Raw genomic sequence first — 13,476 nt, 5'->3', positions numbered from 1 at the left:
AGTGGTGTGTTGATTCTTGATAAATCTTGATGTTCTTGATTTTAAATATAAAGTATGATTTTGTGATTTAAATATGATTAGAGGTCTAGGTTGAATCGTGGATTTCGTATTGTGATATTCTTGGTATATTTGGGTGGGAATTCGCATGTTCGGGTGTTGATTATGTTTAGAAGTCATGTTAGGATGTGTTCAATGTGATTCTTGGTTTTGATCCGTTATTTGACTACGTGGTGTCGTCGTTTGCGTTGGAAAGTGTCTCAACATGGTTTCAGGTTCCACAAAAGATCCCGGGACCCAAGTATTGAAAAAGAGTCAGTGGGGAGTAGGTAGGGGTAGGGGAACCCGCTGCCCCTAAGGGCGTCGCCGGCAGCGGGCAGGCGACTGCCCGCCGAGTAATCTCGCCGCCCGCCGGCCACCCGCTGGTTTCTCCCAGTGTGGGATGGTGGATTTCCCCGTTTGATGTTTCCCCGTCCCCCGTGGTGTCCCAACGGACCTCGTTTATCGTGCCTGAGTCTAGTTTGATGTTTTGGGTACCATTCATAGGATAAAAGAGTCGTGTGTATTGCATGCTAGTTGAATTGGTATACCGTTGGCCTAGGTGACAGATGTATGAACCCGTTAGGAATATTCCTAGTATGTGGATGACCACGCCTAAGTTTATTTATACGTTTTCTCCCCCTTCCCAATGTGCTAATGTGGGTTGCAAGTGCTTGTTATGTGTTATGTGTGCATGATACCCAATTTGGTTGCGATCAAATTGGCTATACGGGCAGTTGGATGGGTTGAGAACCATACCAACTGATAACCAGGCCGGTTGCGATCGGTCTTGTATATATATATATATATTATACAGGGCTGCGATCCACCGTTTGGTTGCGATCAAACGTTTTACATGAGCTGCGGTTCATAATCTGGTTGCAATCAGAAATACACTTTTGGGCTGCGGTCCACTGTTTGGTTGCGATCAAACATTATGATGAGCTGCGGTTCATCGGTCGGTTGCGATCGACCCCTTGTGCTGCGGTACAGGTAGGGTGCTTCGGTGCCATGCCAGAGCTATATGTGCTGGCGCTTCGTGTATGGGCGCGTGAAGGGTTCTGCGGCACCACCAAAGTGTGCTTATGTGCTTGAGATAATGACGGAATGATGATATGAATGATGTGAAATAATCTTGTGACCTTAGGATATATTCTAGTATCTTTATATGCATGATTATAATTGTTGAATGTGTTTGCCCCTACTTGTTGAGTCTATTCTCGATTTTTAAAACTAGAGTCTCCTAAGTATATATCTTCCGGCTTCAAAATGGTTTTCCTATATCTATGTATATATATACCTATATTGTATTTTAACGCATTGGAGTGGGTTACCAACATAGTCGCTGAACAAATATATTTGGCTTTCAGGAACAGATAAGTAGCTCCGGAGCTCACTAGAGGTCCGAAGCTTAGATAGTTAGTTTTCCTTTCGGCCTGCGTGCCATGATGATGTATTACATTGCTTTGAGGATATTTTGTTAGTATGGCCTGTACATCTGAGTTCTCCAGCTCAGATGTGGCATAGCACCCCAAACTCTTATGTTTAGTAATGCTCTGTTTCGGAATTAATATTAGTATTACCTTTATTATATAAGTTTTAAAAGTTTCGAAAATCTGGGGTGTTACAGTTGGTATCAGAGCCTAAGTTTGACCCCAAGATAAGACTCTTAAGATAAGACTTTAGGACATTAAGCTGGAATTTTAGGTATTTAGGAACATAGGATTTAGGAAACTTAGGACGTGCGGTGAGATTGTGAGCCCACATATCGTTACATAACCTTCCCCTCACTCTATTCTGCACTTAATTTAAAGAACTCTCCCTACACTTATAGCATCAAGGTAAGGATGTAACTTAAAAATAACATCGGCCCTGTAAACCGTCAGGATGGCACCAACAAGGACACAGTCAAAGACACCGAAACCCTCCACGCACGAATCCTTGATTCAAAACCTGCAGCTACTGGCTCAAGCTGCTCAAACACTAAGCAACACTACCCTCCAAAACAGTAGCTAGCCACCACCACCGCTACTAAGTGAAAACTCAGAAGTCAACCACCAGATCCCAAAACATCGGCCGCCCAACTTCTCGGGAGGAGAAGACCCCACAATTCTCGAAGAATGGATCCGAACCTTTGACAAAATCTTCAAAGCAGTAAAATGCCCGGAGGACCACCAGATAGAAGTAGCCTCCTTTTATTTCAAACACGAAGCCGACCTCTAGTGGGTCCACAAGGGATCTAATTATAAACAAGAACCAGAGTTCAACTGGGAGTCCCTGAAAGCACGACTATGAAAACGGTTCTACCCAGTCACATAAGGACAGCCATATACGAAGAATTCCTCCACCTGGAGCAAGGAACAACCCCAATCATAGAATATTACCAACAGTTCCTCAAGCTAGCTCGCCTCACACCCGAGCTGGTACCTACAGAATCAACCAAGATCAAGAAATTTGTGACAGGCCTCAACTTGGAAAGCCGGAAGGCCCTAACCCTACACAAATAAAGGACTCTCGAGAGAGCCTATGCCAAGGCAGCCCAACTTCAACAAATACTGTACGGACCACCGGAGACACACCAGGGGCACAAAAGGAAACTCGGGGAAAGTCACACAACCCCCCGCGGAAATCAAAGACTGCTAGGGCCATCTCGCCCCGAAAAGCCATAGCAACGGTTCTGTAACACCCCGTGTTACGGCTTTCAATCCCGGATTAATTATTTAATTAATCCCGTTAATAATAATTAAATACGATTTAATTCGGTTAGGTTTCCCTTTAATTAATTAATGAGGTCCACCATGAACCATGGACCCTTGCCTGAATGAGAGTCTTAGGCCTATTAGGAATAAAGGAAGTAGGCCTTTTACTATTCAGATTATGATTAGGATTCTCTTTAATTAATTAATATGGTCCACTTTGGACCATGGACACTCATCCCTAAACCCAATCCTTAGTTCCAAAAGGAATAGAATTAGCAAGCCTATAATATTAGTTCCTAATTAGGACTCCTAAATATATAAATAGGGGACTTAAGAGGCACCTAGAACCCCCCCACCACAATAAACGACTGACCACCCCAAAGAGCTCCAAGAATTCCCTTAGAAGAAATCAAGAAAGCTTAAAGAAAGACCCTTCATAGCCAAGGAATTAATTAAGGCTAAGAGGTAACCCATGTCTCAACAAAACCTAATTTCATAGCTATGATTTCCCCCATAGGATTTCCCCATATTATTATGTATTGATGATTTGTGATATTATTATTGATGATTGATGGGATAATTCCATGGGTGATCTTGATATTGGGAGATTCTTGATAATTATGGTGTTCTTGATGATTATGTGGAGTTCTTGATGTTTATATGTCGTTCTTGATAATTGTATGGCATTACTGGATGCTTATGTGTTATTTGTACCGAATCTTGTAATTAGAAGACGAATCGTATTCTTGTTGGTATAAAAGTGATTAGAACCCTAGGTTGTATCGTATGATATTATTCTTGGTGTATCGGGTGGGGAAATCGCATGTTTGGGTGTCGATTATGTTTAGAAAAGCATGATAGGTTATGTGCCGTACGTTTCTCGTATTTCATCCGTTAATTGTCTACGTGTTGATCGTTAATTGCGTTGTAAAGTGTCTAAGCATGGTTTCGGGTTCCATAATGGTTCCCGGGGTGTTTTGTGTATAATGAGTCAGTGGGGGGGTAGGGGACCCGCCACCTACCCAGGGCCAGAAGGGGGCGTCTCTGGCAGCGGGCAGCTGCCCGCCGGCGACCCGCTGCCCGGAACAGTGTTTACTGGTGGGCAGCCGGCGGGTGGCCCCCACCCACCGGCTACCCGCTGGAAATCTCCCCCATTCGGGACCCCGGCTTCCCCGTTTGATGTTTCCCCGATCCCCGTGGTGTCCCAACGGACTCCGTTCATCGTGCCGTGTCTAGTTTGATGTTTCGGGTACCGTTCGTAGGTCAATGAGTCTTATATATTGCATGCTAGTTGAATTGGTATCCCGTTGACCTAGGTGGAAGAAGTATGAACCCCTTAGGACCATTCTTAGTATGTGAAGGATCACGCATAAGGTTTCGTTATACGCTTTCTCCCCCTTCCCAATGTGTTAATGTGGGTTGCATGTGCTTGCTATATGTTATGTGTGCATGATACCCCAATTCGGTTGCGATCGGATTGGTTATTCCTGAGCTGCGGTTCAGAAGCTGGCTGCGGTCAGATTTACACACTTGGGCTGCGGTCCACCGTTTGGTTGCGATCAAACGTTTCTACATGAGCTGCGGTTCATATTTCCTGGCTGCGGTCAGATGACATTCTCTTGGGCTGCAGTCCACTGTTTGGTTGCGATCAAACATTATGATGAGCTGCGGTTCATCGGTCGGTTGCGATCGACCCCTCTGTGTTGCGATACGGGGCAGGGTGCTGCGGGGCCGTGTCAGAGCTATATGCGCTGACCCTCATGTATGGGCATGCGATTGGTCCTGTGGCGCCAACAAAGTGTGCTATGTGATGAGATATGGATGAGTTGTGATTATGAGTATCTTGGGGGATGTGACTATGGGATTTATGCCGGGGATTGTTTATGTTTGGTTATGATTATTAATTGTGCTCATCCTTATCTGTCTTGCTGGTTGTGGATTGTATACGCTTGTTATAACTGTTACTTGTGTCTAGCCTTATCTGTCGAGTCATTCCCGGGTTTAAAAGCTAGAGTTCGTAGGATATATCTTCATGCTCAAAATGGTTTTCGTATATCTATATATATCTATATGTATTGTATTTCAACGCGTTGGAGTGGGTTACCAGCATTTCTCGCTGAACAGATATATTTGGCTTTCAGGCACAGAGGATTAGAGCACTGGAGCGCGCTAGACTGGAACGTAGAAGTAGAGTAGTTTCCCTTTCGGGCTGCGTGCCATGTTATGCATTTATATTTCGGAGGATATTAGTTAGATAGCCTGTGCACCTGGGTTCTCTGGCCCAGGTGTGGCATAGCACCCCGTACGCTTATGTTATACTTTGGGATTTAATGAGATGTTATCCTTGTTATATAAGTGTTAAATGTCTTGAAAATCTGGGGTGTTACAGGTTCCCACAAAGGAAACGGGAAGCACCCAAGGAAGGATTCTTACCATAAGCAAAGCCCGAATCGAGGATAGCAACATAGTCTTCGGGACGTTCCTCATACACGCCGCCCCTGCCACCGTACAATTTGATTCAGGAGCCACGAATTCATTCATAGCAGCCGAATTCGCCACCCAACTTGGCTTAAACACCTACACAAGAGTACAACTGCAAGTCAAGGTAGCATCAGGCGAAGTAATAAAATGTGATCGCATGTACAAAAATATAATGATCACCATCGAAGGAAGTAGAGTTCCCTAGCAATCTAAAACAATTCAAACTGGACGGAATACAAGTAATCTTGGGTATGGACTGCCTAGGGAAATTCCGAGCACAGATCCTATGCGGCGAACAAAAAGTGGTTTTGAGGGGACCAAACGGCAACGGGTATTGTAACACCCCAGATTTTCAAGACATTTAAAACTTATAAAATAAAGGTGAAATCCCATTAAATCCCAAAACATAATACAAGAGTATGGGGTGCTATGCCACACCTGAGCTAGAGAACTCAGGTGCACAGGCTAACTAACTAATATCCTCAATAATGTAAAGGCATAAGCATGGCACGCAGGCCGAAAAGGGAAATTATCTACTTCTACGTTCCAAGTTCTAGCGCGCTCCAGTGACTTATTCTTCTGTGCCTGAAAGCCAAATATATCTGTTCAGCGAATGACTCGACAGATAAGGCCAGACACGAGCAACAGTTATAACAACATATGTAGTTCACAACAGATAAGGCAGATAAGGCAATGCATAAACAATGATCACAACCCAACATGAACAATCCCCAATATAAATCCCATAGTCAAATCCCCGAGACACTCGTAATCACAACTCGTCCAGGTCACAACACATAACACACTTTGTTGGCGCCACAGGACCAATCGCATGCCCATACGTGAGGGTCAGCGCATATAGCTCTGACACGGCCCCGCAGCACCCTGCCTGTAACACCCCAGATTTTCAACACATTTTAAGCTTATATAATAAAGGTAATATCTCATTACATCCCAAAGTATATCATAAGTGTACGGGGTGCTATGCCACACCTGGGCTAGAGAACCCAGGTGCACAGGCTGTCTAAATAATACCCATTGAAACACAATGCATAATATGGCACGCAGGCCGAAAGGGAAACTACTCCTACGCTCCAGTTCTAGCGCGCTCCAGTGCTCTAGTCCTCTGTGCCTGAAAGCCAAATATATCTGTTCAGCGAGAGATGCTGGTAACCCACTCCAACGCGTTGAAATACAATACATATAGAGATATATATAGATATACGAAAACCATTTTGAGCATGAAGATATATCCTACGAACACTAGCTTTAAAACCGGGAATGACTCGACAGATAAGGCTAGACACAAGCACAGTTATAACGAGCACATGCAGTTCACAACAGATAAGGTAGATAAGGCAAAGCATAAACAATGATCATAACCCAACATGAACGATCCCCAATATAAATCCCATAGTCACATCCCCCAAGACACTCGTAATCACAACTCGTCCAGGTCACAACACATAACACACTTTGTTGGCGCCACAGGACCAATCGCATGCCCATACATGAGGGTCAGCGCATATAGCTCTGACACGGCCCCACAGCACCCTGCCCCGTATCGCAACACGTAGGGGTCGATCGCAACCGACCGATGAACCGCAGCTCATCATAGTGTTTGATCGCAACCAAACAGTGGACCGCAGCCCAATAGAATGTCATCTGACCGCAGCCAGGAAAAAGGACGATCCGCAGCTCATATAGAAACGTTTGATCGCAACCAAACGGTGGACCGCAGCCCAAGAGTATCAATCTGACCGCAGCCAGCTTCTGAACCGCAGCTCAGGATAACCAATCCGATCGCAACCGAATTGGGGTAACACACACGCATATCACATAGCAAGCACATGCAACCCATATTACATATTGGGAAGGGGGAGAAAGCGTATAACAAAACCTATGCGTGATCCTTCACAAACTAAGAATAGTCCTAAGGGGTTCATACTCCTTCCACCTAGGTCAACGGGATACCAATTCAACTAGCATGCAATATAGTAGACTCGTAAACCTACGAACGGTACCCGAAATATCAAACTAGACATAGGCACGATAAACGGAGTCCGTTGGGACACCACGGGGAACGGGGGAACATCAAACGGGGAAGCCGGGATCCCGGGTGGGATTAATTTCCAGCGGGTAGCCGGTGGGTGGGGGGCCACCCGCCGGCTGCCCGCCGGAGTGTACTGTTCCGGGCAGCGGGTCGCCGGCGGGCAGCTGCCCGCCCGCCGGCCACCCGCTGCCGGGCGGTGTTTCACGGCCGTGGGTAGGTGGCGGGACCCCTACCCCCCACTGACTCTTTTCACACAATAACGTCCCGGGAACCTTTGTGGAACCCGAAACCATGCTTAGACACTTTACAACGCAACTAATAATTAACACGTAGACAATTAACGGATCAAATACGAGAAACGAACGGCACATAACCTATCATGCTTTTCTAATATAATCAACACCCAAACATGCGATTTCCCCACCCGATAATCCAAGAATAGGATCATACGATACAACCTAGGGTTCTAATCACTTTTATATCAACAAGTATACGGTTCGTCTTCTAATTGCAAGATTCGGTAAGAATAACACATAAACATCAAGAGCATCACACAATTATCAAGAACAACACATAATCATCAAGAACTCTATATAATCATCAAGAATTCCATAATCATCAAGAATCTCCCAATATCAAGATCATTAAGATCCCTCATGGGATCATCACATCAAACATCAATAATAATCATCATATCTCACCAATACACAATAATATGGGGGAAACCCTAAGGGGGAATCATAACTATGAAAATAGGTTTTGTTGAGACATGGGTTACCTCTTAGCCTTAATTAATTCCTTGGCTATGAAGGATCTTTCTTTAAGCTTCCTTGCTTTCTTGATTTCTCCTAGGGGGATTCTTGGAGCTCTTTTGGGGTGGTGGGGCGTTATTTTTGTGGGAAGTTCTAGGTGCCTCCTAAGTCCCCTATTTATATATTTAGGAGTCCTAATTAGGAACTAATATTATAGGCTCGCTAATTCTATTCCTTTTGGAACTAAGGATTGGGTTCCATGGTCCATAGTGGACCATATAAATTAATTAAAGAGAATCCTAATCATAATCTGAATAGTAAAAGACCTACTTCCTTTATTCCTAATAGATAGCTAGGTCTAGGATCCCTAATCAGAATCTGAATAGTAAAAGGTTTACTTTCTTTATTCCTAATAGGCTTAAGGCTCTAATTTAGGCAAGGGCCCACGGTTCATGGTGGGCCTTATTAATTAATTAAAGGGAAGCCTAATCGAATTAAATCATATTTAATTATTATTAACGGGATTAATTAAATAATTAATCCGGGATTGAAGGCCGTAACACGGGGTGTTACACTCTCCCCCCCTTACGAGAAGCTTCGTCCCCGAAGCTTGGAAATCATTGCAGGGTTAATGAGTCAAGAGAAGAACCGTGGTCCTATAGAGAAGGTATTCCACGGGGAAATTGTATACTTGCACGCCTATGTGTGTTGGGTTTTTGGGAACGATTAGGTTCACAGGGCTAAGAGAGTGGGTTTCAAACTTGAGGGCACAGTGAATTCAAGAATTAGGATCGAGTTTTCGACGTTGCAACTTAGGTCGTGAGGTTGCCACTTGTATGGAATCGTTAAAACATGGGATTGAGAATGGGGTCTGAAGGGTAGAAAGGGTTTTGAAATAAGGAAGGGGCCGATTTTCTGAGGGAGGGAAAGGAATTCGGCTAGGATGGGTTAAGGTTTCTCGATCCCAAGTGAATAATCTGGTTTAGATGCTTTGATCACGATGCGCCTACGAGCTGATGATCCTCCTTCCTTGGTGTTGGTGCTTGCTTGACTTTAAGACCCTTGTTAGACCTTGCTTCCCAGGCTAAGGTTTCATCCTTCTCTTCTTTCTTGAGGGAATTTCCCATGGTGATTCAACACTTACTTCTTTAATGCACCCAAGGTCTTGACCGAGTTGGGTCAACCAAGCCAATCTCTTAGGGCGCACTTCCCAATTCTTCCCAAAGTCTCTTGGGAGTCGATGGACTTTGGGTTGAATTTCTCTTCTTATTGAATTTCATCTCCTTTTTAGTGGATGAAATTCTTAGTAAGACTTCATGTCTTACCCGAGGTTCGGCATTGTTGTGCCCTGTTTGTGTTATTTTTAATGATGAAGGTGTCCTTGCGTGCCCTTTTTCTTTTAAAGCGCAGTCGGTTACCAAATCTCGTTGTGGGATGACTCGACGACTTTACGAGTCACCTCATTTCCTTGTGGGTCCTTAATGACCCTTGAAGTCTTGGCGCGAATGTGTTCTTCACCCTTTTGCTTAGCACCATGGGCTACATAGTTCTTGATTCCATATAACTTGTAAGGAGTCCTCTGATTTGCTCGAACGATGTCCATGGTTTGGAGGAGTCCCGGTCCCTCCTTAGCATTTTGACCTTTAAGGTTTTCGTGGGTTCTTAGTACGAGTTCCCAACTTGCCTCCTTTGTTTGCGCAATCCTTTACGCCAAACATCCCTAGTCGGTTGTATCGTAGGATCCGATTTCAATTACTCGTGCAATGTAATTGATTGTAATTTCCCGATGGTGTCTCGTGCGTCAAGGTCTTTTACGTAGGACACTATATTTGGGTGGTCCACGGTTCCTTACCCAAGACTCACATTCCTCAATCAAGGCACACAAGTGCGACACAAATCAATAAAATGAGGGGTTAAGAAATCAGCACATTGTACTAGTGGGCGCGAGGTGGGCGGTCGTCCGCCTGCCAAGCTCCTGCCAAGGACCCGCCAAGGTCCCGTCAAGGACCCGTTGGGGACCCGCGGGAAAGTGACTAGGAATAGTCAATTCCTTCGAGAAAAGACCGCAAAATGCACAGATTCATGTCCTGACAGGTCCCATGCCCTTGTGCACAATAAAAGGGACTTGGATACATAGGATGACCCATCGTACAATGTTCATTGATCCTTAAGCACGAGTTCTAGAGGTAGATATACATATATATATATATATATCTATGTTTTCTTGGTCTGGGTTTAAAGGGGTGTAAGAAGTGTAAGGGCTAGGTTTCAAAGTCGAGGGGCGGATAGGGTCGATGTCTCAAGGTCGTAATACAGGAAGGAAGGTTGCCACCTTGTACGGGTTTGTCTGTAATGAGGGATCAAGAGCGAGGTTTGGAGTGATAGGACGGGTTCTTTAACGAAATGGTACTTGATTGGCAAGGGGAGGGAAAGGGGCTAAGGACTCTTGGCTTCGAGTAATTATGCCTGTTTGGGGCTTGGTTGTGGCGTGCAGTCGAACTGGTGATCCCTTTTCCTTGCTTTGTTTGATTCTAAGATTTTCGTTTGATCTTTTCTTCCCGTGTCGAAGTCCCCTTCGTCTCTATGGCTTCCAGGGGAATTCTCGTGATGGTTTCCGTGCACGTTCCCCTCGGATGTCCAGAAGTCTGGACCTAGTCGGTTTAGTGGGTCAACCCCTAGGTCTTGACTCCCAATCCTTGCCGAGGGTTCTTAAGGGTAAGGGGAGTTTCGGGTTAGTCTTTCTTGTTCTATTGGGTTTGATCCCTTCCTTGGTGGATGAAATTCTTAGCAAGGCTTTATGTCCTCCTTGAGGTTCGGCCTGTTGCACCTATTTGACGATGTCTTCTGTAGCGAGGACCCCTGACACATTGAACATATTTGTTTGCCCGCTCTTGTCAACGCATGGCCCTGGGCAGGGTAAGGGCCTTATGCTGCTCTACGGTTTTTAACAGGGTTTCCAAACGGAGTGGGGATATGAACTTAGAGTAAGGGCAATAACAATTTAGGGTTTCCGAGGGTTTGGGTTAAGCGCAACAAAGGGTGAGCAAGGCCATGACGGTTGCGAATTTGCTCTTAAGGTAATTAAGAATTCGGGGTGGGAGTTTTCAACAAATAGGGGTATCAAGATGCTGGGGTTTCAGGGCGGATGATATTTTAAATTGGGGTGGTGGGGTCGCAAGGTGTCGCGATATACTTACCTTGCACCCAAGGATTCGACTAATGGTGTCGTTCCTTCGCTACTTTAATATGTGTCCCAGTTCTCCTTCCTGTTTGTTGTAGCCGCAACCCGGGTTTGCCGAGATAATTATACTTCTTCCACCTAGGTCAACGAGATACCAATTCAACTAGCATGCAATATAATAGACTCATAAACCTACGAACGGTACCCGAAACATCAAACTAGACGTAGGCACGATAAACGGAGTCCGTTGGGACACCACGGGGAACGGGGAACATCAAACGGGGAAGCCGGGATCCCGGGTGGGATGAATTTCCAGCGGGTAGCCGGTGGGTGGGGGCCACCCGTCGGCTGCCCGCCGGATAATACTGTTCCGGGCAGCGGGTCGCCGGCGGGCAGCTGCCCGCCCGCCGGCCACCCGTTGCCGGGCGGTGTTTCATGGCCGTGGGTAGGTGGCGGGTCCCCTACCCCCCACTGATTCTTTTCACACATTTTACGCCCCGGGAACCGTTGTGGAACGCGAAACCATGCTTAGACACCTTACAACGCAATTAACGACAACACGTAGACAATTAACGGATCAAATACGAGAAACGAATGGCACATAACCTATCATGCTTTTCTAGACATAATCAACACCCAAACATGCGATTTCCCCACCCCACAATCCAAGAATCATAACATACGATACAACCTAGGGTTCTAATCAATTTTATATCAACAAGGATACGATTCGTCTTCTAATTGCAAGATTCGATAAGAATAACACATAACCATCAAGAGCATCACACAATTATCAAGAACAACACATAATCATCAAGAACTCCATATAATCATCAAGAACTCCATAATTATCAAGAATCTCCCAATATCAAGATTATCAAGATCCCTCATGGAATCATCACATCAAACATCAATAATCATCATCATATCTCGCCAATCACAATAATATGGGGGAAACCCTAAGGGGGAATAATAGCTATGCAAATAGGTTTTGTTGAGACATGGGTTACCTCTTAGCCTTAATTAATTCCTTGGCTATGAAGGATCTTTCTTTAAGCTTTCTTGCTTTCTTGATTTCTCCTAAGGGGATTCTTGGAGCTCTTTTGGGGTGGTGGGGCGTTATTTTTTTGTGTGGGGTTCTAGGTGCCTCTTAAGTCCCCTATTTATATATTTAGGAGTCCTAATTACGAACTAATATTATAGGCTTGCTAATTCTATTCCTTTTGGGACTAAGGATTGGGTTCCATGGTCCATAGTGGACCATATTAATTAATTAAAGAGAATCCTAATCATAATCTGAATAGTAAAAGACCTACTTCCTTTATTCCTAATAGATAGCTAGGTCTAGGATCCCTAATCAGAATCTGAATAGTAAAAGGTTTACTTTCTTTATTCCTAATAGGCTTAAGGCTCTAATTTAGGCAAGGGCCCACGGTTCATGGTGGGCCTTATTAATTAATTAAAGGGAAACCTAATCGAATTAAATCATATTAAATTATTATTAACGGGATTAATTAAATAATTAATCCGGGATTGAAGGCCGTAACACGGGGTGTTACACTGCCCCGTATCGCAACACGGAGGGGTCGATCGCAACCGACCGATGAACCGCAGCTCATCATAGTGTTTGATCGCAGCCAAACAGTGGACCGCAGCCCAAGAGAATGTCATCTGACCGTAGCCAGGAAAAAGGACGAACCGCAGCTCGTATAGAAACGTTTGATCGCAACCAAACGGTGGACCGCAGCCCAAGAGTATCAATCTGACCGCAGCCAGCTTCTGAACCGCAGCTCAGGATAACCAATCCGATCGCAACCGAATTGGGGTAACACACACACATATCACATAGCAAGCACATGCAACCCATATTACATATTGGGAAGGGGGAGAAAGCGTATAACAAAACCTATGCGTGATCCTTCACGTACTAAGAATAGTCCTAAGGGGTTCATACTCCTTCCACCTAGGTCAACGGGATACCAATTCAACTAGCATGCAATATAGTAGACTCGTGAACCTACGAACGGTACCCGAAATATCAAACTAGACATAGGCACGATAAACGGAATCCGTTGGGACACCACGGGGAACGGGGGAACATCAAACGGGGAAGCTGGGTTCCCGGGTGGGATGAATTTCCAGCGGGTAGCCGGTGGGTGGGGGGCCACCCGCCGGCAGCCCGCCGGAGTGTACTGTTCCGGGCAGCGGGTCGCCGGCGGGCAGCTGCCCGCCCGCCGGCCACCCGCTGCCGGGCGGTGTTTCACGGCCGTGGGT

This window comes from Ipomoea nil, unplaced genomic scaffold, assembly GCF_001879475.1.
Source record: "Ipomoea nil cultivar Tokyo-kokei standard unplaced genomic scaffold, Asagao_1.1 scaffold0755, whole genome shotgun sequence".
Classification (NCBI taxonomy): domain Eukaryota; kingdom Viridiplantae; phylum Streptophyta; class Magnoliopsida; order Solanales; family Convolvulaceae; genus Ipomoea; species Ipomoea nil.
This window is presented reverse-complemented; position numbering follows the sequence as displayed.